The sequence below is a fragment of the Oncorhynchus keta genome, unplaced genomic scaffold (assembly GCF_023373465.1).
Source record: "Oncorhynchus keta strain PuntledgeMale-10-30-2019 unplaced genomic scaffold, Oket_V2 Un_contig_2878_pilon_pilon, whole genome shotgun sequence".
NCBI lineage: Eukaryota > Metazoa > Chordata > Actinopteri > Salmoniformes > Salmonidae > Oncorhynchus > Oncorhynchus keta.
In genome coordinates, this window is record NW_026286225.1 from 6,382 (window position 1) to 31,518 (window position 25,137).

Genomic DNA, 25,137 nt, shown 5'->3' on the forward strand with positions numbered 1-25,137 from the left:
TGTAACTTGACGTTCTGCACACACACAGGCAAGTGGCTACCTACTTTGTGTGACATTCAGATTTAAAATAGAAAAGGAACATATGATTACTGTCTGTAGGCCTGGGCTGCTTATCATTGTGATACTGGTCTGCATGTAGCAGAGTAGGCTAGCTAGGCTAGACACTTTTTACATTACATTTTAATAGGAATCTGACCCATATTCTCGGATTTAATGTAATTATCTGCCTATAGAGCGGCGCAGCAGGAAGCAGGCTAGAGCCCTCGGTACAGTAAGTAGTCGTGCGGTTCACCGGGTTCAGGCCCTCATTCTTCACCGTGTCCTAAAGATGGTTCACATGAACCCGCCCCAGCTCTGACGTTACGCCAGCCATATCCGTTTTCACTAGGCGAGTTCGTTTTGCATGGTCCGTTGCCCCGGTTGAATGAAGACGTCACCTAAGGACCAAGAGAGTGGTCTAAAATAAGCAAAATCCTGCAAACCGGGGCACCGGGACTTGCAAAACGAACTCGACCACTAGAATTGAGCGCTGCCATGAACTCGTATGCCCTCGTGCACCGAGAGCCTGTGTTTACCGGTTGACACAGTTTCCATTTTGCATCAGGAGTTTTCCTCCGTTGCTCTGCGAGCGGAGCGTGTGTTGGTCCTTTCGCTTTTAAGGGAAGGCCGTGTCAAATTTAACCGAGTGTGTATTCCATCCTACCATTAACATGTAAGCACAATAACAAAACATATAACATCCTCGGAACAATGTTCACGCCCCCTCCTCCAAAAAGCTGATGAGAAACTAAAGTGTTATCATTCCGCCGAAAAATTGAAAGTAGACTAGGCTACCAGTTCGCTCTTTTTTAATTGTGAGTCATACGGGCGACACCATGTGATGCGTAAGGGGTTAGACCGCTCCGTGGAGATGTGTAAGTTATTTACGAGCTTCTATAAAATAGAATTAGGTTTATATAGGCATTATGGAGGCAATCATTCAAAATGTATTAATTGTGTCTGGTCTCATTTCGAAATCTGATCTGTTTTGGATCAGACATTATCCTGTACAGCCTTGATGTCCCCGTTTGATCAACTATGGACTAGCTCGACACCAGCTGTTTAAAACTAACTTCCTTTATGTCAGGATAAATGATGTGTTTTGGGTATTATGACTTTCGCCGTGTTATCACACTTGTATGTGCGTAATAATCTTTGGAGCGGTTAAGGCAGACATTTTACACTGGTGTGGGTTAGTAACCTGGTAGCCTTACTTGTCTGAAGAGGATTCTTTCAAGGGGACACGGACGAAACCTAATAAGGTATAGCTATGTAGCTAGTCACTTAAGCTTTGTAATTTACTGAAGTTGGTAGTTATCCCTCTTGGATTTACCTCGTATTTTGGCTAAGTATTTGCGCTATTATTTTGTTACATTATTTTTAGTAGAACCGATACAAAGTATATTTAGGGAGGAGGGTTCAACTGCATATTGAGAGCGGTGCATGCTTTTCGATCTCCTGAAAACCCTTTCAACTTTGGCCGTAGGCTATTGTCACTGGCTGTTACTGTACACATTCGAGTCGGTTAGGCTACTGTCACTGTCGGTCACATTCGCGTCGGTTAGGCTACTGTAGCCTACACAGTCAGGTGTAAGAAATGACAAAAGGGGAAACGAGGTAACTTCTTTTATATCGAAATATTTTACTCGCAACCTATTCGTTTTTTTTTAGGTCATGACTATAAAGAATGTAGACTGTAATGTAGGCTCCATTGTGGCGTGCGAAGCCACTCCACACGCTTTCTAAATCGCGTTTCGTGCGGTATTAAAAATTAATAATGGACATCCGGCGTTGCATGGTGCCAGCTGCGCCCCAAATTTATTTTTGGGGGTGGTGTGCGGTGCGCGAGAATTTTGGGATTATCATTGTCTGTCAAATCGAGTTTTATCATATTGGCCCGGTATTTTAGAGATGTTATTACAATTTTAAACAAATGAAAACATTGTTGGCGATGTGAGATGCCTTGCTTGAGCGCAGCCATCGGGTTTTGAGGGTCGTGTGTTCTCCCTCGCTCGGTCTCATGCCATGCGGGACCCTGCTGTCTGCCATAGCACCCTCCTCTAGACGGTTCTTTATCTTTGTTGTTGTGCAGTGATCAGCCAGTGGTGCAGTCAGACCAGACCACTGTGAGACCAAGACGCTGCCCCAAGTTCACATGTTGTGGGTTATTATGATGGGGTTTATCGTTAGGGTGAGGTGATGAGGAAACCGCTTAATTAAGGGATCATCGGATGGGCACGCAAACAAGCGCGGATGAGAATGAAATAGGTTAGTTTGTTTATCTTTCATTCAGGAGTAAATAAACAAGGGAAGTGAAAGAGAGGGGACGAAAGCTGGGCACCAGTTAGTCCTGAAATACACCACCGTTTCATCAAAAGTCTTCCAGTAATATTCGTTAAGATGGGAAAAGAACATTATAAATTAAAGTATATCCCCAGACGAATAGACAGTGCGTGCGTCGGACCCAATTTGGCAAATTGGCTTTCCAGACAGTCTCACTGATCGGGCTGGCCTCCGGTCTTCTCTCGTGGCTGTGTAGGCTACTCGGTGCACGCGAGTCGATCGGTTCCACGCTGACATCACGAGCTGTCTGGACGGCTCGTCTCTTTCTCTGTCCCGACGAGCAGGTGCACTTTTTGACACTTTTATTACATATGTAAATGTCTAACTTACTTATTATTCACACTTTTTGTTTAGTCTATATAACGTGTTATGCAACCTAAGAGTGGCATGTAAACAGTATTGCGTTATTAGTAGGACTACTAATGGTAGGCTTTATAGAGATTTTGTCTGAAGTGCAAAGGCTATGTGTGTGGTCAAATTATTGTAGGCCTATAGCGTATAGGCCATGTGGCTTGTTCCAATATGTCACACTGCCTTTTGACCTATATTATTATCCAGGCCTCCGAGACATGAAATATGTGTAAAATCACACCAAGGTCGTATATGTTGTTGCTCTTGGTGTCGCCTATATTCTGTTCAGGGTCGGCCAAGGTCGGGTGTAGACTAGTCCACCATTCACCAACCACACAGGATCGGGTATTTCCTGAACTGAGACCGGAAGCACACAATATGATATGTTGTTTACGTTGGATAATTGTCTCATATACAGGTATATAGAGTATATATTAGGCCTAATACATAACCTATTGATAACTTCAAGGGGATGTCTGGGAACCTTGATAATAACTTATCAACTAATAATCAAGTCCTTAATTAGGGGAATTATGTGAGCTAGTTCAGGGCGACAACATTGTGAAACGTCTGGGGTTCCAAAAGATTGGTTTGAAAACCACTGCTCTAAGCTGTGGTGTTATTTTGTAGCATATAGCATACTGGTCTTGTCCTATTGGGTTTGCAAAATGTGGGAACATGGAATCCTATTCCCTATGTAGTGCACATCTTTTGACTAGGGCCAATAGGGCCCATGACCTTCTAATAGCTTCAAGGAGATGGGAACCTTGATAATAACCTTTCCTGATCTCTATACAGTGTGATTTATTTGTAGTAGCCTACTGGGGTATCTTATTCAATATGGTCTCAAAGCCTAAACTGATCCTAAATCAGCACTCCAACTCTGAGATGCTTTATGAATACAGGCCCTGGTGTTGTCCTCATTTGTGACCTACTACCTGGATTCCGTCTTATGTAGCAAAATGGTTGTTGTTTTTTACATTTGATACAAGTAGAGACTCAGAGTTAGAAAACGGTGTATTGTTCCTCAACACTGCAGTTGAGGAACAATACATTTCTAGACCCATTTTTGAGAAAATGGCTCTTGAATGTTTTGGTACACCTACTGGAGATGTTTTCTTTGTCTACACCCATTCAGCATTGTTCAATTCCTCTTAACCTGTTGTGACGAGCAATCCCGTATCCGGGAGCGTAATTATAGCCTCAAGTTCATTACCATAACGCAACGTTAACTATTCATGAAAATCGCAAATGAAATTAAATAAATATATTGGCTCTCAAGCTTAGCCTTTTGTTAACAACACTGTCATCTCAGATTTTCAAAATATGCTTTTCAACCATAGCTAAACAAGCATTTGTGTAAGAGTATTGATAGCTAGCATAGCATTAAGCCTAGCATTCAGCAGGCAACATTTTCACAAAAACAAGAAAAGCATTCAAATAAAATCATTTACCTTTGAAGAACTTCAGATGTTTTCAATGAGGAGACTCTCAGTTAGATAGCAAATGTTCAGTTTTTCCAAAAATATTATTTGTGTAGGAGAAATCGCTCCGTTTTGTTCATCACGTTTGGCTAAGAAAAAACCCCAAAATTCAGTCATCACAACGCGAACCTTTTTCCAAATTAACTTCATAATATCGACAGAAACATGGCAAACGTTGTTTAGAATCAATCCTCAAGGTGTTTTTCACATAACTATTCGATGATAAGTCACTCGTGGCAGTTTGGTTTCTCCTCTGTTCAAAATGGAACAATGCACGCACCTGGAGATTACTCAATAGTTTCGACGGAGGACACCGAGCGGACACCTGGTAAATGTAGTCTCTTATGGTCAATTTTCCAATGATATGCCTACAAATACGTCACAATGCTGCAAACACCTTGGGGAAAATACAGAAAGTGTAGGCTCATTCCTTGCGCATTCACAGCCATATAAGGAGACATTGGAACACAGCGCCTCAAAAATCTGGCTCACTTCCTGTATGAAATTACATCTTTGTTTCGCCTGTAGCATTAGTTCTGTGGCACTCACAGACAATATCTTTGCTGTTTTGGAAACGTCAAAGTGTTTTCTTTCCAAAGCTGTCAATTATATGCATAGTCGAGCATCTTTTCGTGACAAAATATCTTGTTTAAAACGGGAACGTTTTCATCCAAAAATGAAATACTGCCCCCAGAGGTTCAAGAGGTTAACTTATTACGGCTGAAATCCCGATCATGGGATTGATTTGACAACAACCAGTGACAGTTCAGGGCGCCAAATTCAAACAACAGAAATCTCATAATTAAAATGAATTCCTCAAACATACAAGTATTATAACACCATTTTAAATATGAACTTGTTGTTAATCCCACCACAGTGTCCGATTTCAAAAGGATTTATGACGAAAGCATACCATGTGATTATTTTAGGTCAGCACCTAGTCACAGAAAAACACAGCCATTTTTCCAGCCAAAGAGAGGGGTCACAAAAAGCAGAAATAGAGATCAAATTAATCACTAACCGTTGATCTTCATCAGATGACACTCATAGGACTTCATGTTACACAATACATGTATGTTTTGTTCGATAAAGTTCATATTTATATCCAGAAATCTCAGTTTACATTGCGTGTTATGTTCAGTAATGTTTTGCTTCCAAAACATCCGGTGATTTAGCAGAGAGCCACATCAATTTACAGAAATACTCATCATAAATGTTGATGAAAATACAAGTGTTATACATGGAATTAAAGATATACTTCTCCTTAATGCAACCGCTGTGTCAGATATTTTATAAAATTATTTACGGTAAAAGCACACCGTGCAATAATCTGAGTACAGCGCTCAGCACCAAAACAAGCCATACAGATACCCTCCATGTTGTGGAGTCAACAGAAGTCAGAAAAAGCATTATAAATATTCACTTACCTTTGATCTTCATCGGAATGCACTCCCAGGAATTCCAGTTCCACAATAAATGTTTGTTTTGTTTGATAAAGTCCATAATTTATGTCCAAATACCTCATTTTTGTTCACGCATTTAGTTCACGAATCCAAATTCACGAGGCGCAGGCACTTAGTCCAGACAAAAGTAAAAACAGTTATATTACAGTTTGTAGAAACATGTCAAACGATGTATAGAATCAATCTTTAGGATGCTTTTTTTACAGTCATAAATCTTCGAAATAATGTTTCATCCGGACCACTAAACAATTCCTTTGTCTTTAGAAATGAAAAGGAACGCAGCTCGCTCTCACGGCTGCGCGCATGATTTAGCTCATGGCATTCTGCCAGACCTCTTAGTCAAACAGCTCTTATTTGCTCCCCCTTCACAGTAGAAGCCTTAGGAAGTGCAATCGGACCAAATTTACACTGTATCTTGGATAACCTACAAACCTCAGATTTTCCATTTCCTGGTTGGATTTTTCTCAGGTTTTTGCCTGCCATATAAGTTATCTTATACTCACAGACATCATTCAAACAGTTTCAGAAACTTCAGAGTGTTTTCTATCCAAATCTACTAATGATATGCATATCTTCGCTTCAGGGCCTGAGTAGCAGGCAGTTTACTCTGGGCACCTTATTCATCCAAGCTACTCAATACTGCCCCCATCCATAAGAAGTTAAGACTTAGCCCCACCCATCTCTTTAACGATTCACATGTGAGGCCATGTGCTAAACAGAGTGAGTAGTGTAGTAAACAACCACAGATTTCAAGACTAAAAGTGGTAAAAGTAGTAGCCTACAATAAGGAAAAACTCCAGGTAAAAATACCCTTTATATAGTCCTATATCCTAATCAGACTTTAGTGCATATCATGTTGTTCTTCGCATCACCTTCTCACCTTCTGGTAAACACTCTCTGTATCAAATCAAATCTAAGTTGCACAGGATACAGAAGGTTACTTGTGTAACAGTATAATTTTAAACCGTCCCCTCGCCCATACCCGGGCGCGAACCAGGGACCTTCTGCACACATCAACAACAGTCACCCACGAAGCATCGTTACCCATCGCTCCACGAAAGCCGCGGCCCTTGCAGAGCAAGGGGAACTACTACTTCAAGGTCTCAGAGCAAGTGACGTAACCGATTGAAACGCTATTTAGCGCACACCGCTAACTAAGCTAGCCGTTTCACATCCGTTACACTTGCATAGTAGCAATATCAAAAACAATAAAAATAAAAATTATAAAATCTAAATTGATGAGTCATGTGAAAGAAATGCTATAACCACCCCCCAGCCAGTCACTATTGTCTAGACATGTACACATGTCCTTGAAATACAATAGATGGCTGTAATCACCCCCAGACACATCTGGCTAACTTTTGTTTAGACATGAAGCTAGCTACCTAAACAATGAACCAGTATAATCCCAACTCATACTACTACCACCAATACAAACTGTTTGTCATAGTATGAGTAGTATGAATCTGCAGGTAGCTAAAGCTAACCAACTAGGTTCAATGTTAGCTAGCTAGCTAACATTAGGCTATAACTAGCAATGAAAATGGATTTCTGATTCTGGTAATATTACTACACAGATCATACACGTAACATTAGCTAGCGAGCCCAGCAAGCTGACGTTTGCTAGGTAGCTAATATTACGCTTTAACTTGCAATGAAAATGACTTTCTGACTAAATTAGAAACGTATAATATCTGAAAATGTAGCTAGACTCTTAACCATGTACATGGATGAATGCTTCACGGCAGACTGGAACCTTTTAACACCGGTTTGTTTGTAGCTACATCTTGTTTGGCATTGTGTCAAGTCACTCGGTTCACACTGACCGTGGCGTGTGCAGAAAGTATCTCGCCACAACTTTTTCAAACTGATCTGTCGATACCGCCTGCTAAATTCAGTGCATCAATTTTGTTGAGAAAAGTAGCAAAACTTTTTTTGTAGTTCTCGATAGGTAACGTTTTATCTTAGGCTCATCATTTAACAATTTTACTCGTATTTACCAATGGAATACATGTTTGTTATTAAGGCAGATGAAAGTTCACATGTTCCAGAAGGCATTTCTGCCAAAAAACGTATTTTGATCAATATATAAAAAAATAAAAAATGTTTTTGAAAAGACCTTCAAATGCCTCTCCTGTGAAATAGTGTCATGTGACATGCGGCTAGCTTTCCTGAAACGGGTCACATTTGACTGGGTCATTAGTGTCCCTCTGGTCCTTTCATGTACTGCTATTGTTTTACAGATATAGGTTTAAGTAGCCTCTCTAGAGACTGATCTATTGTCAGTTATTAGTTCCCTCCTCTTCATGTTGAAGGTTGGGTCTTGGGGAAGGTAAACTGATCCTATATCTGTCCCTAAGGGGCTATGTCTACCTGGAACGTTGTTTCAGGAATTCGATAAATTGTCCGATTGACACTGATCTAAGGTCAGTTTTACGTTTCCCCTCTGTCATCGACCCTCGTTAGGGCTCTGGGGTGAAGTTTTCCCCTGGGTATCGATCTAGGATCGGGGGGTGCAAAACTGACCCAAGATCGGCATTTAGGGGAAATTTAAACTGATCCTAGGTGTGTCCTTAAGGGGAAACGTCTACATGGTTTGGCTTTCTAGTAAGATGCTGAACTGATCCTAGAGCTGTCCCTATGGGAGCCTCCGTTTGCATCCCAAATGGCACCCTATTCCCTATGGGCCCTGGTCGAATGTATAGGTAATAGGGTGCTATTTAGGACATCGTCCCAGTGTCCAGGCTGGAATGTCTCAGTAAGGCTGTGCTTATGACCTGGTTGGCTGGCACCAGTGGCCTTTGGACTCGGTCTAAGTTATATCAACACTCAACAAATGATTGATAGATTGTTGTTTTTATATTCAGACTACTATGGTAGGCTGTAGGCAGGTATGCATTGCAGCGTAGGCATTCAATTGGACATTTGAGTAATTTAGTGTGAGCTCATATCCAGAGCAGTTTACAGTTCGGATTAGGATTAGTATTAGGCAGGAACCACACTGCACTTTTTATATATATATATATATATATCTCTATCTCTCTCTCGGGCAGTGGTTCTCAAACCTCTCCCCGGGGAACCTCAGGTGTTTCACTCTTCTGTTGTAGCCTTGAACTAGCTTACCTGATTCACCTAGTCGAGGGTATGATGAATAGTGGATCAGTTGAGTCAGGTATGCTAGCTCTGAAATAGATCAAATACTTGGAAGGTGCTTGGGGGTCCCTGAGGAGATCTTTTGAGATCCACTATTCTATGGTACTGTATAACATTAGTAGGCTACAGTACAGGCAGGTAGTTAGCCCATGAAGCCTAGTAGGCAGCTAGACAAAATACATGCATTGTTTTAATATCCAGGCTACTATAGCAACGGCACCCTATTCCCTATATAGTGCATTACTTTTGACCAGGGTCCATATATGGAGACATTTCAGTGCCAACAGAAGTTTAATTTGAATTCCATCATTTAGAATTTCTATCAGTTAATTGCATTTGAATAGAATATTTTTGAATTCACGAATTGAACCCATCCCTATGGGCTTTAGCTAAGTGGGATAACACAGTCTAGTCACATCCCTATGGGCTTTAGCTAAGTGGGATAACACAGTCTAGTCACATCCCTATGGGCTTTAGCTAAGTGGGATAACACAGTCTAGTCACATCCCTATGGGCTTTAGCTAAGTGGGATAACACAGTCTAGTCACATCCCTATAGGCTTTAGCTAAGTGGGATAACACAGTCTAGTCACATCCCTATGGGCTTTAGCTAAGTGGGATAACACAGTCTAGTCACATCCCTATGGGCTTTAGCTAAGTGGGATAACACCGTCTAGTCACATCCCTATGGGCTTTAGCTAAGTGGGATAACACAGTCTAGTCACATCCCTATGGGCTTTAGCTAAGTGGGATAACACAGTCTAGTCACATCCCTATGGGCTTTAGCTAAGTGGGATAACACAGTCTAGTCACATCCCTATGGGCTTTAGCTAAGTGGGATAACACAGTCTAGTCACATCCCTATGGGCTTTAGCTAAGTGGGATAACACAGTAAAGTCACATCCCTATGGGCTTTGGCTAAGTGGGATAACACAGTCTAGTCACATCCCTATGGGCTTTAACTAAGTGGGATAACACAGTCTAGTCACATCCCTATGGGCTTTAGCTAAGTGGGATAACACAGTCTAGTCACATCCCTATGGGCTTTAACTAAGTGGGATAACACAGTCTAGTCACATCCCTATGGGCTTTAGCTAAGTGGGATAACACAGTCTAGTCACATCCCTATGGGCTTTAGCTAAGTGGGATAACACAGTAAAGTCACATCCCTATGGGCTTTAGCTAAGTGGGATAACACAGTCTAGTCACATCCCTATGGGCTTTAGCTAAGTGGGATAACACAGTCTAGTCACATCCCTATGGGCTTTAGCTAAGTGGGATAACAGTAAAGTCACATCCCTATGGGCTTTAGCTAAGTGGGATAACACAGTCTAGTCACATCCCTATGGGCTTTAGCTAAGTGGGATAACACAGTCTAGTCACATCCCTATGGGCTTTAGCTAAGTGGGATAACACAGTAAAGTCACATCCCTATGGGTTTTAGCTAAGTGGGATAACACAGTCTAGTCACATCCCTATGGGCTTTAGCTAAGTGGGATAACACAGTAAAGTCACATCCCTATGGGCTTTAGCTAAGTGGGATAACACAGTCTAGTCACATCCCTATGGGCTTTAGCTAAGTGGGATAACACAGTCTAGTCACATCCCTATGGGCTTTAGCTAAGTGGGATAACACCGTCTAGTCACATCCCTATGGGCTTTAGCTAAGTGGGATAACACAGTCTAGTCACATCCCTATGGGCTTTAGCTAAGTGGGATAACACAGTCTAGTCACATCCCTATGGGCTTTAGCTAAGTGGGATAACACAGTCTAGTCACATCCCTATGGGCTTTAGCTAAGTGGGATAACACAGTCTAGTCACATCCCTATGGGCTTTAGCTAAGTGGGATAACACAGTCTTGTGACATGCAGTAGATCCGGTTCGCACCCAGTCAGTCACAAGAATAGGACGTGGAAAAGCTGTCCTACGAAGAACCATGACAAGGCTATTCAATTATATTTTTATGGGACCCACGCGCCCTGCTAACGTATCCTGCGCGGCCTGTGATCACCACAGAAGGGAACAGAGGATGCGTCCATGTTCCAGGGAGTCTTAGCTTTCGGGAATGGGGTCATAATAGCTTATAGCCAAACCGTTCAAACTCTAGAGTGAAATTCATAGGAAGAACATGCGTTCCACATGCCACATTGGCTTCAGAAAACAGCCAGAAACCCCTCTGTCCGTACCGCTACCTTCTGTTTACCACAGAGAGCCGTACCGCTACCTTCTGTTTACCACAGAGAGTGTTTACCGCTACCTTCTGTTTACCACAGAGAGCCGTACCGCTACCTTCTGTTTACCACAGAGAGCCGTACCGCTACCTTCTGTTTTCCACAGAGAGCCGTACCGCTACCTTCTGTTTACCACAGAGAGCCGTACCGCTACCTTCTGTTTACCACAGAGAGCCGACCGCTACCTTCTGTTTACCACAGAGAGCGTTTGATTCTATCTGTTCTCCTCTACCTTTCCTGGCTGGCAAAGTATCTGGATGTTGTCTCTGTTTTTGAACCATTTAGAGAACTGAATTTGAATCTGAATGTCTAGTTGAATGGGTAACACTGAATTTATAGTTGTAGACTTGATACACAGACAACCAATGCAATATCTACCATAATGAAACTGAATATATATACATATTGCATTTGAATATTCAAATGCATAGAAATATAATTTTTAATTGAATGCAATATTCATTCATTCCAGTTTCAAATCATTCTACCGAGTTAAATGTATTAATTCAATGATTCAATTTGAGCATTACAAATAAAATAATATTGAATTCAACTACAATATCTAAATACCAAATTCAGATGTTTGAATTCAAATACAGTTTCTTTGGCACTGAAATCGCTCCATAGCAACAGAGCACTGAATAGGGTGTATTTGGGATGCAACCTAACAGCAGGCTGTTTAGCCACAACAAGCTGTTTGAGGAGCAGCAAAAGCTGTTTGAGGAGCAGCAGCAACAACAAGCTGTTTGGCAGCAGCAACAAAGTATTTGGATGTTGTCAAGCTGTTTTGAGCAGCAGCAACAAGCTGTTTGAGGAGCAGCAGCAACAACTGCTGTTTGAGGAGCAGCAGCAACAAAAGCTGTTTGAAGCAGCAGCAACAACAAGCTGTTTGAGTTGAAGCAGCAACAACTGCTGTTTGAGGAGCAGCAACAACAACTTGTTTGAGGACAGCAGACAACAAGCTGTTTGAGGAGCAGCCGCACAGCAACAAGCTGTTTGAGGAGCAGCCGAGCAGCAACAACAGCTGTTTGAGCATTTTGCAACAAGCTATTCAAAGCAACAAGAAACAACAAGCTGTTTGAATTGAGCAGCAACAATGTTTCATTCATTGAGGAGCAGCAGCAACAGCAGCTGTTTGAAGCAGCATTAATTCAATGATTCAAAAGCTGTTTGAGCAGCAGCAACAACAAGCTGTTTGAGGGCAGCAAAAAGCAACAACAAGCTGTTTGAAAGCAAATTCAGATGTGTTGAGGAGCAGCAGCAACAACAAGCTGTTTGAGGGCAGCAGCAGCAACAACAAGCTGTTTAGCAACAGAGCACTGAATAAGCTGTTTGAGGAGGGATGCAACAACAGCTGTTTGAGCATAGCAACAACAAGCTGTTTGAGGAGCAGCAACAACAAGCTGTTTGAGGCAGCAGCAGCAACAACAAGCTGTTTGAGGAGCAGCCGCAGCAGCAACAACAACAACAAGCTGTTTGAGGAGCAGCAACAAGCTGTTTGAGGCGCAGCAGCAGCAACAACAACAACAACAAGCTGTTTGAGCAGCGGCAACAACAAGCTGTTTGAGGAGCAGCAGCAACAACAAGCTGTTTGAGGAGCAGCAGCAACAACAAGCTGTTTGAGGAGCAGCAGCATCAACAAGCTGTTTGAGGAGCAGCAGCAGCAACAAGCTGTTTGAGGAGCAGCAGCAGCAACAAGCTGTTTGAGGAGCAGCATCAACAAGCTGTTGGAGGAGCAGCAGCAGCAACAAGCTGTTTGAGGAGCAGCAGCAGCAACAAGCTGTTTGAGGAGGAGCAGCAGCAGCAACAAGCTGTTTGAGGAGCAGCAGCAGCAACAAGCTGTTTGAGGAGCAGCAGCAGCAACAAGCTGTTTGAGGAGCAGCAGCAGCAACAAGCTGTTTGAGGAGCAGCAGCAACAAGCTGTTTGAGGAGCAGCAGCAGCAACAAGCTGTTTGAGGAGCAGCAGCAGCAACAAGCTGTTTGAGGAGCAGCAGCAGCAACAAGCTGTTTGAGGAGCAGCAGCAACAAGCTGTTGGAGGAGCAGCAGCAGCAACAAGCTGTTGGAGGAGCAGCAGCAGCAACAAGCTGTTGGAGGAGCAGCAGCAGCAACAAGCTGTTTGAGGAGCAGCAGCAACAAGCTGTTTGAGGAGCAGCAGCAGCAACAAGCTGTTTGAGGAGGAGCAGCAGCAACAAGCTGTTTGAGGAGCAGCAGCAGCAACAAGCTGTTTGAGGAGCAGCAGCAGCAACAAGCTGTTTGAGGAGCAGCAGCAGCAACAAGCTGTTTGAGGAGCAGCAGCAACAAGCTGTTTGAGGAGCAGCAGCAGCAACAAGCTGTTTGAGGAGCAGCAGCAGCAACAAGCTGTTTGAGGAGCAGCAGCAGCAACAAGCTGTTGGAGGAGCAGTGACCGTAGGCTAAATGGAGACACCACATGAAACACAGCAGCAGTGCCGTAGGCTAAATGGAGACACCACATGAAACACAGCATAGGTACAGTGACCGTAGGCTAAATGGAGACACCACATGAAACACAGCAGCAAGGTACAGTGACCGTAGGCTAAATGGAGACACCACATGAAACACAGCAGCAGAGGTACAGTGACCGTAGGCTAAATGGAGACACCACATGAAACACAGCAGCAGAGGTACAGTGACCGTAGGCTAAATGGAGACACCACATGAAACACAGCAGCAGAGGTACAGTGACCGTGCTAAATGGAGACACCACATGAAACACAGCAGCAGGCAGTGAGGCTTAATACACCATGAAACAGCAGCAGAGGTACAGTGACCGTAGGCTAAATGGAGACACCACATGAAACACAGCAGCATAGGTACAGTGACCGTAGGCTTAATGGAACACCACATGAAACACAGCAGCAGAGGTACAGTGACCGTAGGCAAATGGAGACAGTTTGGTGACTCTGGAAATGGCAGCAGAGGTGTCAACACAGTATACCGTAGGCTAAATGGACACACCACATGAACAACACAGCACAGTGACACATCGTGTCACAGCACACAGGGGTCACACACTCACACACACATGACTGTTTGATACATAACGTATATGATGTCAACACATCAGACTCTCCCACAGCTATAGCCTGTCTGAGTTTCCACACACACACACACACACACACACACACACACACACACACACACACACACACACACACACACACACACACACACACACACACACACACACACACGCAGACACACACACACACACACACACACACACACGCAGACACACTTTGTTTCCTCATTCCTATGTGCCTTAGGTCTCAGAGCGTAGCATGATGTTGTTGTTCCTTTAAGAACAGTTCTAGGTCAGTGGTGACCTGTGTTGAGGTCAGGGTGGACTGATCATGATCTGTTCTTACCGCTGCTATTTCTCTTAACACCTCGGATTAGTGTGTGTGTGTGCAACAGCAGCAACAAGCTGTTGGAGGAGCAGCAGCAATGTGTGTGCTGTGTGTGAGTGTGTGTGTCGTGCAGTAAAAGCTGTGGAGGAGATGCCGGGCTTTTGACCGGCAGCATTTTACATTGACCGGGCATTTGAGAAATGCACCGGGCCCATCTGCATTGTAACCTGACACCGGGTGTCTACCGACGGTGCTCAGAATGACACAAATCACATTCAGATTATGGTTATTCATCCTAACAGAGCATGAAACTCTTCACCTGCAGTGCTTGGGGTTTTAGGCTGGGTTTCTGTACAGCACTTTGAGATATCAGCTGATGTAAGTTATATAAATCCATTTGATTTGATGAAACTTGAGGATGCAATGACGCTCAGCCTTCTTACTGAATTCGGATGGACACTTTGAAGATGTTAGAATAAAACAAAACTTCAAAAAGCAATGAGGCTGATGCAACAGATCAGAACTTTTCACTTGTTGATAAAGCAGCAATATGGAAGTCTTTATAAAATAAATAACTGCTTCTGCTTTTGTATGGTGGGATTTTGACAGGCTACTTTGAAGCAAGGTGGGACATGCCTCATAATGAAGTAAAACGTTCAGGTTTCAAACAAGCAGCAGAGTATATGTTTCCAAAATGCATACGGCCTCCAACTCATTGCAAAGTGGTGGGTGACACACTGATAGCCTCCCTACCGTTGCTTTATGCACTGGAATGGTGCACGGGGAAATGTTCTTTAACACCAGTTGACAAATAGAAAATAGTATCTCTTTTAATTGTGGCATCAAAACTGTTTTAACACACAATTGTATTTAGGATAGTTGTGCAATGATTGGGCTTATAAAAGCATGTTTCACTCCAGCAGCAACAAGCTGTTTGAGGAGCAGCAGCAACAACAAGCTGTTTGAGCAGCAGCAACAAGCTGTTTGAGGAGCAGCAGCAACAAGCTGTTTGAGGCAGCAGCAACAAGCTGTTTTGAGGAGCAGCAGCAACAACAAGCTGTTTGGAGGAGCAGCAACAACAAGCTGTTTTAGGAGCAGCAGCAACAACAAGCTGTTTGAGAACCTGCAGCAACAACAAGCTGTTTGAGGAGCAGCAGCAACAACAAGCTGTTTAGGAGCAGCAGCAACAACAAGCTGTTTGAGGAGCAGCAGCAACAACAAGCTGTTTGAGGAGCAGCAGCAACAACAAGCTGTTTAGGAGCAGCAGCAACAACAAGCTGTTTGAGGAGCAGCAGCAACAACAAGCTGTTTGAGGAGCAGTAGCAACAAGCTGTTTGAGGAGCAGCAGCAACAAGCTGTTTGAGGGAGCAGCAGCAACAACAACAAGCTGTTTGAAGAGCAGCAGCAACAACAAGCTGTTTGGAGCAGCAGCAGCAACAAGCTGTTTGAGGAGCAGCAGCAACAAGCTGTTGGAGGAGCAGCAGCAAAACAAGCTGTTTGAGGAGCAGCAGCAACAACAAGCTGTTTGAGGAGCAGCAGCAACAAGCTGTTGGAGGAGCAGCAGCAACAACAAGCTGTTGGAGGAGCAGCAGCAACAACAAGCTGTTGGAGCAGCAGCAGCAACAAGCTGTTTGAGGAGCAGCAACAACAAGCTGTTTGAGGAGCAGCAGCAACAAGCTGTTGGAGGAGCAGCAGCAACAACAAGCTGTTGGAGGAGCAGCAGCAACAACAAGCTGTTGGAGCAGCAGCAGCAACAAGCTGTTTGAGGAGCAGCAACAACAAGCTGTTTGAGGAGCAGCAGCAACAAGCTGTTGGAGGAGCAGCAGCAACAACAAGCTGTTTGAGGAGCAGCAGCAACAACAAGCTGTTTGAGGAGCAGCAGCAACAACAAGCTGTTGGAGGAGCAGCAGCAACAACAAGCTGTTGGAGGAGCAGCAGCAGCAACAAGCTGTTGGAGGAGCAGCAGCAACAAGCTGTTGGAGGAGCAGCAGCAACAACAAGCTGTTGGAGGAGCAGCAGCAAAAACAAGCTGTTGGAGGAGCAGCAGCAACAAGCTGTTTGAGGAGGAGCAGCAACAACAAGCCGTTTGAGGAGCAGCAGCAACAAGCTGTTGGAGGAGCAGCAGCAACAAGCTGATGGAGGACCAGATTCTCAGCAACAACAACTGTTTGACAAGCTGTTGAGCAGCAGTGAGGAAACAAGCTGTTGGAGGAGCAGCAGCAGCAACAAGCTGTTGGAGGAGCAGCAGCAACAAGCTGTTGGAGGAGCAGCAGAAACAAGCTGTTGGAGGACCAGCAGCAACAACAAGCTGTTTGAGGAGCAGCAGCAGCAACCAGCTGTTTGAGGAGGAGCAGCAGCAGCAACAAGCTGTTGGAGGAGCAGCAGCAACAAGCTGTTGGAGGAGCAGCAGCTCTCCTGCTGTCGGACAGATTTTCTGCTCCAACTAGGTTCTGTACCTGTTTGCTGTTTCATGTGATTAAAAAGCGGCAATTTAATTCCACTAAATTATGCAAATTAATAATAATAATAATATATGCCAGCAAAAGAAGCTTTTATGAGAAGAAATACTTAGCCTATCCTAGGTATTCCTTAACAGAGTCATGTCTCCGGAAGGTGGCATACATTCTACGTATGGGTGTTTGTTCCCCATTGGGGATCGAACCCACTACCCTGGCGTTACAAGCGCCATGCTCTACCAACTGAGCTAGGCAGAAGGACCTATAGACCTTGTATGACAGAGCCTATGACCTGTCAAATGTACTTCCATCAAATGGTATTTCCATTAATGAATTGGCAAAAAAAACGTTATTTTGCAATGGGATTTTTTTTTCCTCCCCAAAAATTGGTCGGCGGCAATTTAAATTTATCGGGTTTTCAGTTTTGTATTTTCCAAAAGCCAGCTATTACGGGCTAACGGAAACCCTGGTGTGTATGTTCATACATTCCATTCTATACATTCCCTTCTATACATTCCATTCTATACATTCCATTCTATACATTCCATTCTATACATTACATCTATACATTCCATTCTTTTGTTTTATACATTCCATGTTGTCTGTTAGTGGAGCACTGTGGGACAGCCTTATGGGTGGATCCCTACGAATCTTATCTACATCAGGAATACTGTATAAAACTTTATGGGTCACCTATAATCACATAGCCACACTCTAGGGGCGGATCTCAATAGTCATAAAATATCTCAAATGCCTCCCTCTCCTCTATACCAGGGCCATATATTAACATGTATAAACCAGTCAGAAGTTTGGACACACCTACTCATTCTAGAGTTTTTTTTTTTTTATTTCTACATTGTAGAATAATAGTGACAATATCAACACTATGAAATAACACACATGGGATCATGTAGTAACTAAAGTGTTTAACAAATCAAAATAGATTTGAGATTCTTCAAGTAGCCACCCTTTGCTTTGATGACAGCTTTGCACACTCTTTGCATTCTCTCAACCAGCTTCATGAGGTAGTTACCTGGAATGCATTTCAATTAACAGGTGTGCCTTGTTAAAAGTTAATTTGTCAAATGTATTTTCTTCTTAATGCGTTTGAGCCAGTCAGTTGTGTTATGACAAGGTAGGGGGGTATACAGAAGATGGCCCTATTTGGTCAAGTCCATAAGCAAAGAGAAATTATTGATTGACCTTCGTGTCTTGAAGTAATGATGGACTGTAGTTTCTCTTTGCTTATTTGACCTGTTCTTGCAATGATATGGGCTTGGTATTTTATGAAATAGGGCCATCTTCTGTATATATAGTGTTGATGTATTCCCTATTATTCTACAATGTGGAACATAGTCCAAATAAAGAAAAACCTATAGATGAGTAGGTGTGTCCCAACTTTTGACTGGTACTGTATATAATATGGCTGTGCTCTTTTCATTGCATCGTATCTATCTATATTTGGAGTGCTGTGTGAGCGTTGAAAGGAGTCACCTAAGGACATAAGCTCTATGGGTGGGTCACAATAGTCTTCACCCTGTATACTCTCCTTCTTCTGGTCTGATCTGAAAACACAGCATTTGTAAATCAATGTAATATGTGTAAAATCCAATCTGGTGTCTGCAAGATTCTAAAATGGATTAAATATTTATTTCTTTTTATTTCACCTTTATTTAACCAGGTAGGCAAGTTGAGAACAAGTTCTCATTTACAACTGCGACCTGGCCAAGATAAAGCAAAGCAGTTCGACAGATACAAAGAACACAGAGTTACACATGGAGTAAAACAAACATACAGTCAATAATACAGTATAAACAAGTCTATATACAATGTGAGCAAATTAGGTGAGAAGGGAGGTAAAGGCAAAAAAGGCCATGGTGGCAAAGTAAATACAATATAGCAAATAAAACACTGGAATGGTAGTTTTGCAATGGAAGGAATGTGCAAAGTAGAAATAAAAATAATGGGGTGCAAAGGAGAAAAATAAATTAATTAATTAAATACAGTTGGGAAAGAGGTAGTTGTTTGGGCTAAATTATAGGTGGGCTATGTACAGGTGCAGTAATCTGTAAGATTCTCTGACAGTTGGTGCTTAAAGCTTGTGAGGGAGATAAGTGTTTCCAGTTTCAGAGATTTTTGTAGTTCGTTCCAGTCATTGGCAGCAGAGAACTGGAAGGAGAGGCGGCCAAAGAAAGAATTGGTTTTGGGGGTGACTAGAGATATACCTGCTGGAGCGTGTGCTACAGGTGGGAGATGCTATGGTGACCAGCGAGCTGAGATAAGGGGGACTTTACCTAGCAGGGTCTTGTAGATGACATGGAGCCAGTGCGTTTGGCGACGAGTATGAAGCGGGCCAGCCAACGAGAGCGTACAGGTCGCAATGGTGGGTAGTATATGGGGCTTTGGTGACAAAACGGATTGCACTGTGATAGACTGCATCCAATTTGTTGAGTAGGGTATTTGAGGCTATTTTGTAAATGACATCGCCAAAGTCGAGGATTGGTAGGATGGTCAGTTTTACAAGGGTATGTTTGGCAGCATGAGTGAAGGATGCTTTGTTGTGAAATAGGAAGCCAATTCTAGATTTAACTTTGGATTGGAGATGTTTGATATGGGTCTGGAAGGAGAGTTTACAGTCTAACCAGACACCTAAGTATTTGTAGTTGTCCACGTATTCGTAAGTCAGAGCCGTCCAGAGTAGTGATGTTGGTCAGGCGGGTAGGTGCAGGTAGCGATCGGTTGAAGAGCATGCATTTAGTTTTACTTGTATTTAAGAGCAATTGGAGGCCATGGAAGGAGAGTTGTATGGCATTGAAGCTTGCCTGGAGGGTTGTTAACACAGTGTCCAAAGAAGGGCCAGAAGTATACAGAATGGTGTCGTCTGCGTAGAGGTGGATCAGAGACTCACCAGCAGCAAGAGCGACCTCATTGATGTATACAGAGAAGAGTCGGTCCAAGAATTGAACCCTGTGGCACCCCCATAGAGACTGCCAGAGGTCCGGACAGCAGACCCTCCGATTTGACACACTGAACTCTATCAGAGAAGTAGTTGGTGAACCAGGCGAGGCAATCATTTGAGAAACCAAGGCTGTCGAGTCTGCCGATGAGGATGTGGTGATTGACAGAGTCGAAAGCCTTGGCCAGATCAATGAATACGGCTGCACAGTAATGTTTCTTATCGATGGCGGTTAAGATATCGTTTAGGACCTTGAGCGTGGCTGAGGTGCACCCATGACCAGCTCTGAAACCAGATTGCATTGCAGAGAAGGTATGGTGAGATTCGAAAATGGTCGGTAATCTGTTTGTTGACTTGGCTTTCGAAGGCCTTAGAAAGGCATGGTAGGATAGATATAGGTCTGTAGCAGTTTGGGTCAGAAGTGTCCCCCCTTTGAAGAGGGGGATGACCGCAGCTGCTTTCCAATGTTTGGGAATCTCAGATGACACGAAAGAGAGGTTGAACAGGCTAGTAATAGGGGTGGCAACAATTTCGGCAGATCATTTTAGAAAGAAAGGGTCCAGATTGTCTAGCCTGGCTGATTTGTAGGGGTCCAGATTTTGCAGCTCTTTCAGAACATCAGCTGAACGGATTTGGGAGAAGGAGAAATGGGGAAGGCTTGGGCGAGTTGCTGTTGGGGGTGCAGTGCTGTTGACCGGGGTAGGAGTAGCCAGGTGGAAAGCATGGCCAGCCGTAGAAAAATGCTTGTTGAAATTCTCAATTATGGTGGATTTATCAGTGGTGACAGTGTCTCCTATCTTCAGTGCAGTGGGCAGCTGGGAGGAGGTGTTCTTATTCTTCATGGACTTTACAGTGTCCCAGAACTTTTGAGTTAGTGTTGCAGGAAGCAAATTTCTGCTTGAAAAAGCTAGCCTTGGCTTTTCTAACTGCCTGTGTATAATGGTTTCTAGCTTCCCTGAACAGCTGCATATCACGGGTGCTGTTCGATGCTAATGCAGAACGCCATAGGATGTTTTTGTGTTGGTTAAGGCGGTTAGGTCTGGGGAGAACCAAGGGCTATATCTGTTCCTGGTTCTACATTTCTTGAATGGGGCATGTTTATTTAAGATGGTTTGGAAGGCATTTAAAAAAATATCCAGGCATCCTCTACTGACGGGATGAGATCAATATCCTTCCAGGATACCCCGGCCAGGTCGATTAGAAAGGCCTGCTCGCTGATGTGTTTCAGGGAGCGTTTTACAGTGATGAGTGGAGTTCGTTTTAACAAATTCCTCTTCAATCTACACACAATACCCCATAATGACAAGCGAAAAACAGGTTTTTATCATTTTTCACAAATGTATAAAAAAAAAAAAAAAAAGAAATACCTTATTTAAATAAGTATTCAGACCCTTTGCTATGAGACTCGAAATTGAGCTCAGCTGCATCCTGTTTCCATTTATCATAATTGAGATGTTTCTACAACTTGATTGGAGTCCACCTGTGGTAAATTCAATTCTTGGACATGATTTTAAAGGCACACACCTGTCTAGTTCTGGATAAAGCGTCTGCTAAATGACTTAAATGTAATGTAAATGTATATAAGGTCCCACAGTTGACAGTGCATGTCAGAGCAAAAACCAAGCCATGAGGTCGAAGGAATTGTCCATAGAGCTCAGAGACAATAATGTGTCTAGGAGCAGATCTGGGGAAGGGTACTGAAGCATTTCTGCAGCATTGAATGTCCCCAAGACCACAGTGGCCTCCATTATTCTTAAATGAAGAAGTTTGGAACCACCAAGACTCCTCCTAGAGCTGGTCGCCCGGCCAAACTGAGCAACCGGGGAGAAGGGCCTTGGTCAGGAGGTGACCAAGAACCCGATGGTCACTCTGACAGAGTTCCTCTGTGGAGATGCAGGAACCTTCCAGAAGGTCAACCATCTCTCTCAATCAGGCCTTTATGGTAGAGTGGCCAGACAGAAGCCACTCCTCAGTAAAAGCAACATGACAGCCTGCTTGGAGTTTGCCAAAAGGCACCTGAAGGACTCAGACCATGAGAAACAAGATTCTCTGGTCTGATTAATCCCAAGATTGAACTCTTTGGCCTGAATGCCAAGTATCACGTCTGAAGGAAACCGGCACCATCCCTACGGTGAAGCATGGTGGTGGCAACATCATGCTGTGGGGATGTTTTTCAGCGACAGGGACTGGGAGACATGTCAGGATCGAGGGAAAGATGAACGGAGCACAGTACAGAGAGATTCTTGATGAAAACCGGCTCCGGAGAACCCAGGACCTCAGACTGGTGCAAAGGTTCACCTTCCAACAAGACAACGAACCTAAGCACACAGCCAAGACAACTCCGGAGTGTCCTTGAAGGGCCCAGCCGGAGCAAGGACTTGAACCCGATCTAACATCTCTGGAGAGACCTGAAAATAGCTGTGCAGCGACTCTCCTCTTCTAACCTGACAGAGCTGGAGAGGATCTGCAGAGAAGAATGGGAGAAACTCCCCAAATACAGGTGTGCCAAGCTTGTAGTGTCATACCCAAGAAGACTCAAGGCTGTAATCGCTGCCAAAGGTGCTTCAACAAAGTACTGAGTAAAGGGTCTGAATACTTATAAATGTCATATTTCCATTTATTTTTTATACATTTGCAAACATTTCTAAAAAACTATTTTGCTTTGTCGTTGTGTGGTATTGTGTGTAGATTGAAGAGGGGGAAAAAAACATTTAATCAATTTTAGAATAAGGCTGTAACGTCACAAAATGTGAAAAAAGTCCAGGGGTCTGAATACTTTCCGAATGCACTGCATGTCTGGGAAACTGGCCCCAAGAGCATTGCTTATGTCCTTAGAAGACTTCTCTCACACATCTTGTTTAGACTATTGACCCCATGATGCCTTTCTCTCCCTGTCTCCTCTCCCCCTTTAGCGGTCCCAACAGTGAGCAGCGAGCACCGCGTCATGTGATGTGAAGTGTGTCTGTCGACCCTAAAGCCTTGACCTCTCACCCCTGACCCCATGATGCCTTTCTCTCCCTGTCTCCTCTCCCCCTTTAGCGGTCCCAACAGTGAGCAGCGAGCACCGCGTCATGTGATGTGAAGTGTGTCTGTCGACCCTAAAGCCTTGACCTCTCACCCCTGACCCCGTGAGGTCACAGATGGTCCATATCTGGCCCGACCCAGGAGACTTCCTCCTCCATCCTGATCCTCAACATCAGTCAGTGAGCAGTGTGTTGTGTTCCGGCTGAACGCTCCAACGGCATCCTGACCACCACCTAACACCACCCACCACCTTGGGCATGCCTCAGGTACACCACTGATCTCTGTATATTCTGTGTCGTACTAAGAGTTGTTTTTTAGCTGTTTTATTTGAGTGAAGGTGATACAATTGCTTTCCAACTTGAATATCGATATTAATTGACTGTCTAAATATCTTGTCCGGTAATAATACATGTACAACAGAGATTGTGATTCTGATTACAGACAATATATTTAGACGGACGTTCTATTCTGTTTGTAATGGTGCTCGTGAAAATGGTAGCTCAGCAGAGTAATGTGTGTCTGTGTGTGTGTCCTATAGCCGGGCATGAATGGGATGGAGCCTGCGTTTGGCGAGGCGTATGGGAGCCGTGGCTGTCTCCTCAGCCCCTACCCCCTGGCTGTCTCCCCTCTAGGGGGCAGGACCGAATATGACCAGGTAACTAACTCACTAACTGCTTGTAATTGCTTCTAAGGTCCAGGTGTCTGACATGAACATGTGTTTATAATGTGTCAGTCTTGTCCTTGTATTCTGCTCTACTACCACACTGCCTGGACTGCATGTTATTACACTGGCAGAACATAGTAATAACAGTGTTAACAGACATACCTGTTTATTATGGTGACGTCACCACAGAGCTGTAATGAACAAGACTCTATTTCTGTAACATAGATCAATGTAAAGTAACGACACATTCTGGCCATGTCAACAATGAACAATGCTCTTCTCCCTCCCCTCCCTCCCTCCCTCCCTCCCTCCCTCCCTCCCTCCCTCCCTCCCTCCCTCCCTCCCTCCCTCCCCTCCCTCCCTCCCTCCCCCTCCCTCCCTCCTTACCTCAGAGCGTGCTCCTGATGCTGGGCTCTCCAGCGACGCCGCGGAAACGGCCCTTCGAGTTGCTAAGCGACCTGGTGGACGACGGGGGCTTCGGCGAGAGCTGCACGTGGAGCGTTGGGACGTGTCGGCGCTGGATGACATCACGCGCTACACCAAGCTGGGCCTCGAGGGGGGAGCTTGCGAGCACCGAGGACGCCGTGCTGATGGGCCGTTGGAGCGGGACCCGGGAGGAAGAGGAGGAGGGGAGGAAGAGGAAGGCACAGGCCATAGCTCAGCAGCAGACCTCACATGTAACCACGATGATGATAACGCATCTCCACGGAAACGGCATCACAATGACCCCCGACCCCTGTCTAGGCCACGCCCAGAGAGGCAGGGTGGTCAGAGAGCAGGTGGGACTTGATGTTACCATGGCGATGGAAAGGGTGACAGAAAAAGGAGGACAGGATGGGGGGATGAGGGTTCCTACGGTGGAGGTGTACCAGGTGGCAGAGGAGGAGGAGGTTGCCGCAGCTGTGTTGGCAGCGGCGGAAGTAGTTGCTGCGGTGACGGAGCCGTCTGGGATTCTTCCGGGGGGGTCAGTGTTGGAACACAACTACTCTCTGACCCAGGGGGGGGATAGACCCTCGCCCTCCAGCCCCAGCTCTGAGACAGAGACAGAAGAGGAGGTAGAGGGGCTGGAGGAGGGAGAGAGGGAGGAGGAGGAGAGGGAAGAGCAAGAAGGGGTATTGTTGGAGGAGGAGGAGGAAGAAGAGGAGGAGGAGGAAGGGGGAGGACGGAGCAGGGGATGAGACTGCGGTGGAAGCAGAACTGTCCAGCTCGTCAGAAACAGAATTTGGTGAGTTCTGGAGTTCTGGAGTTCTGGATTCTGGAGTTCTGGAGTTTATGATGTCATCTCAGAGATTTGATATGACCTATTAGGTCATAGCTATGTCACTTTTTTTCTACTCTATTTTCTTGTGCGTATCTTCTGTCATTCCTGCAAATTTGAAATGTTTCGGTTGAGCCAATCTCAGCCATTTGATATCAGACAAGACAGTAACTGAATTGTGTTCATGAAACATCACTCTGCCTTGTTTTGGTGGCTATTGTCACACTCCTATTGTTGTATGGTGTGTGTGTTTGTCTGGCGGAGTGTGTGTGTGTGTGTGTGTGTTTGTCTGGCGGAGTGTGTGTGTGTGTTTGTCTGGCTGTGTGTGTGTGTGTGTGTTTGTCT

At 44.4% G+C, this 25,137-nt stretch overlaps 1 long non-coding RNA gene and 1 other non-coding gene across 2 annotated transcripts; one reads left to right on the forward strand and one right to left on the reverse strand.

The window, feature by feature from the left end:
* The first annotated feature begins 1,089 nt into the window (after positions 1-1,089).
* LOC127923209 (uncharacterized) lies at positions 1,090-24,019 on the forward strand. Its single transcript, XR_008113689.1, has 4 exons — positions 1,090-1,301; positions 22,886-23,136; positions 23,409-23,525; positions 23,927-24,019. It is a non-coding gene; the product is annotated as an uncharacterized LOC127923209 (long non-coding RNA).
* On the reverse strand, positions 17,075-17,144 carry trnat-ugu (transfer RNA threonine (anticodon UGU)). The gene has a single exon. It is a non-coding gene; the product is annotated as a tRNA-Thr (tRNA).
* Positions 24,020-25,137: the final 1,118 nt, after the last annotated feature.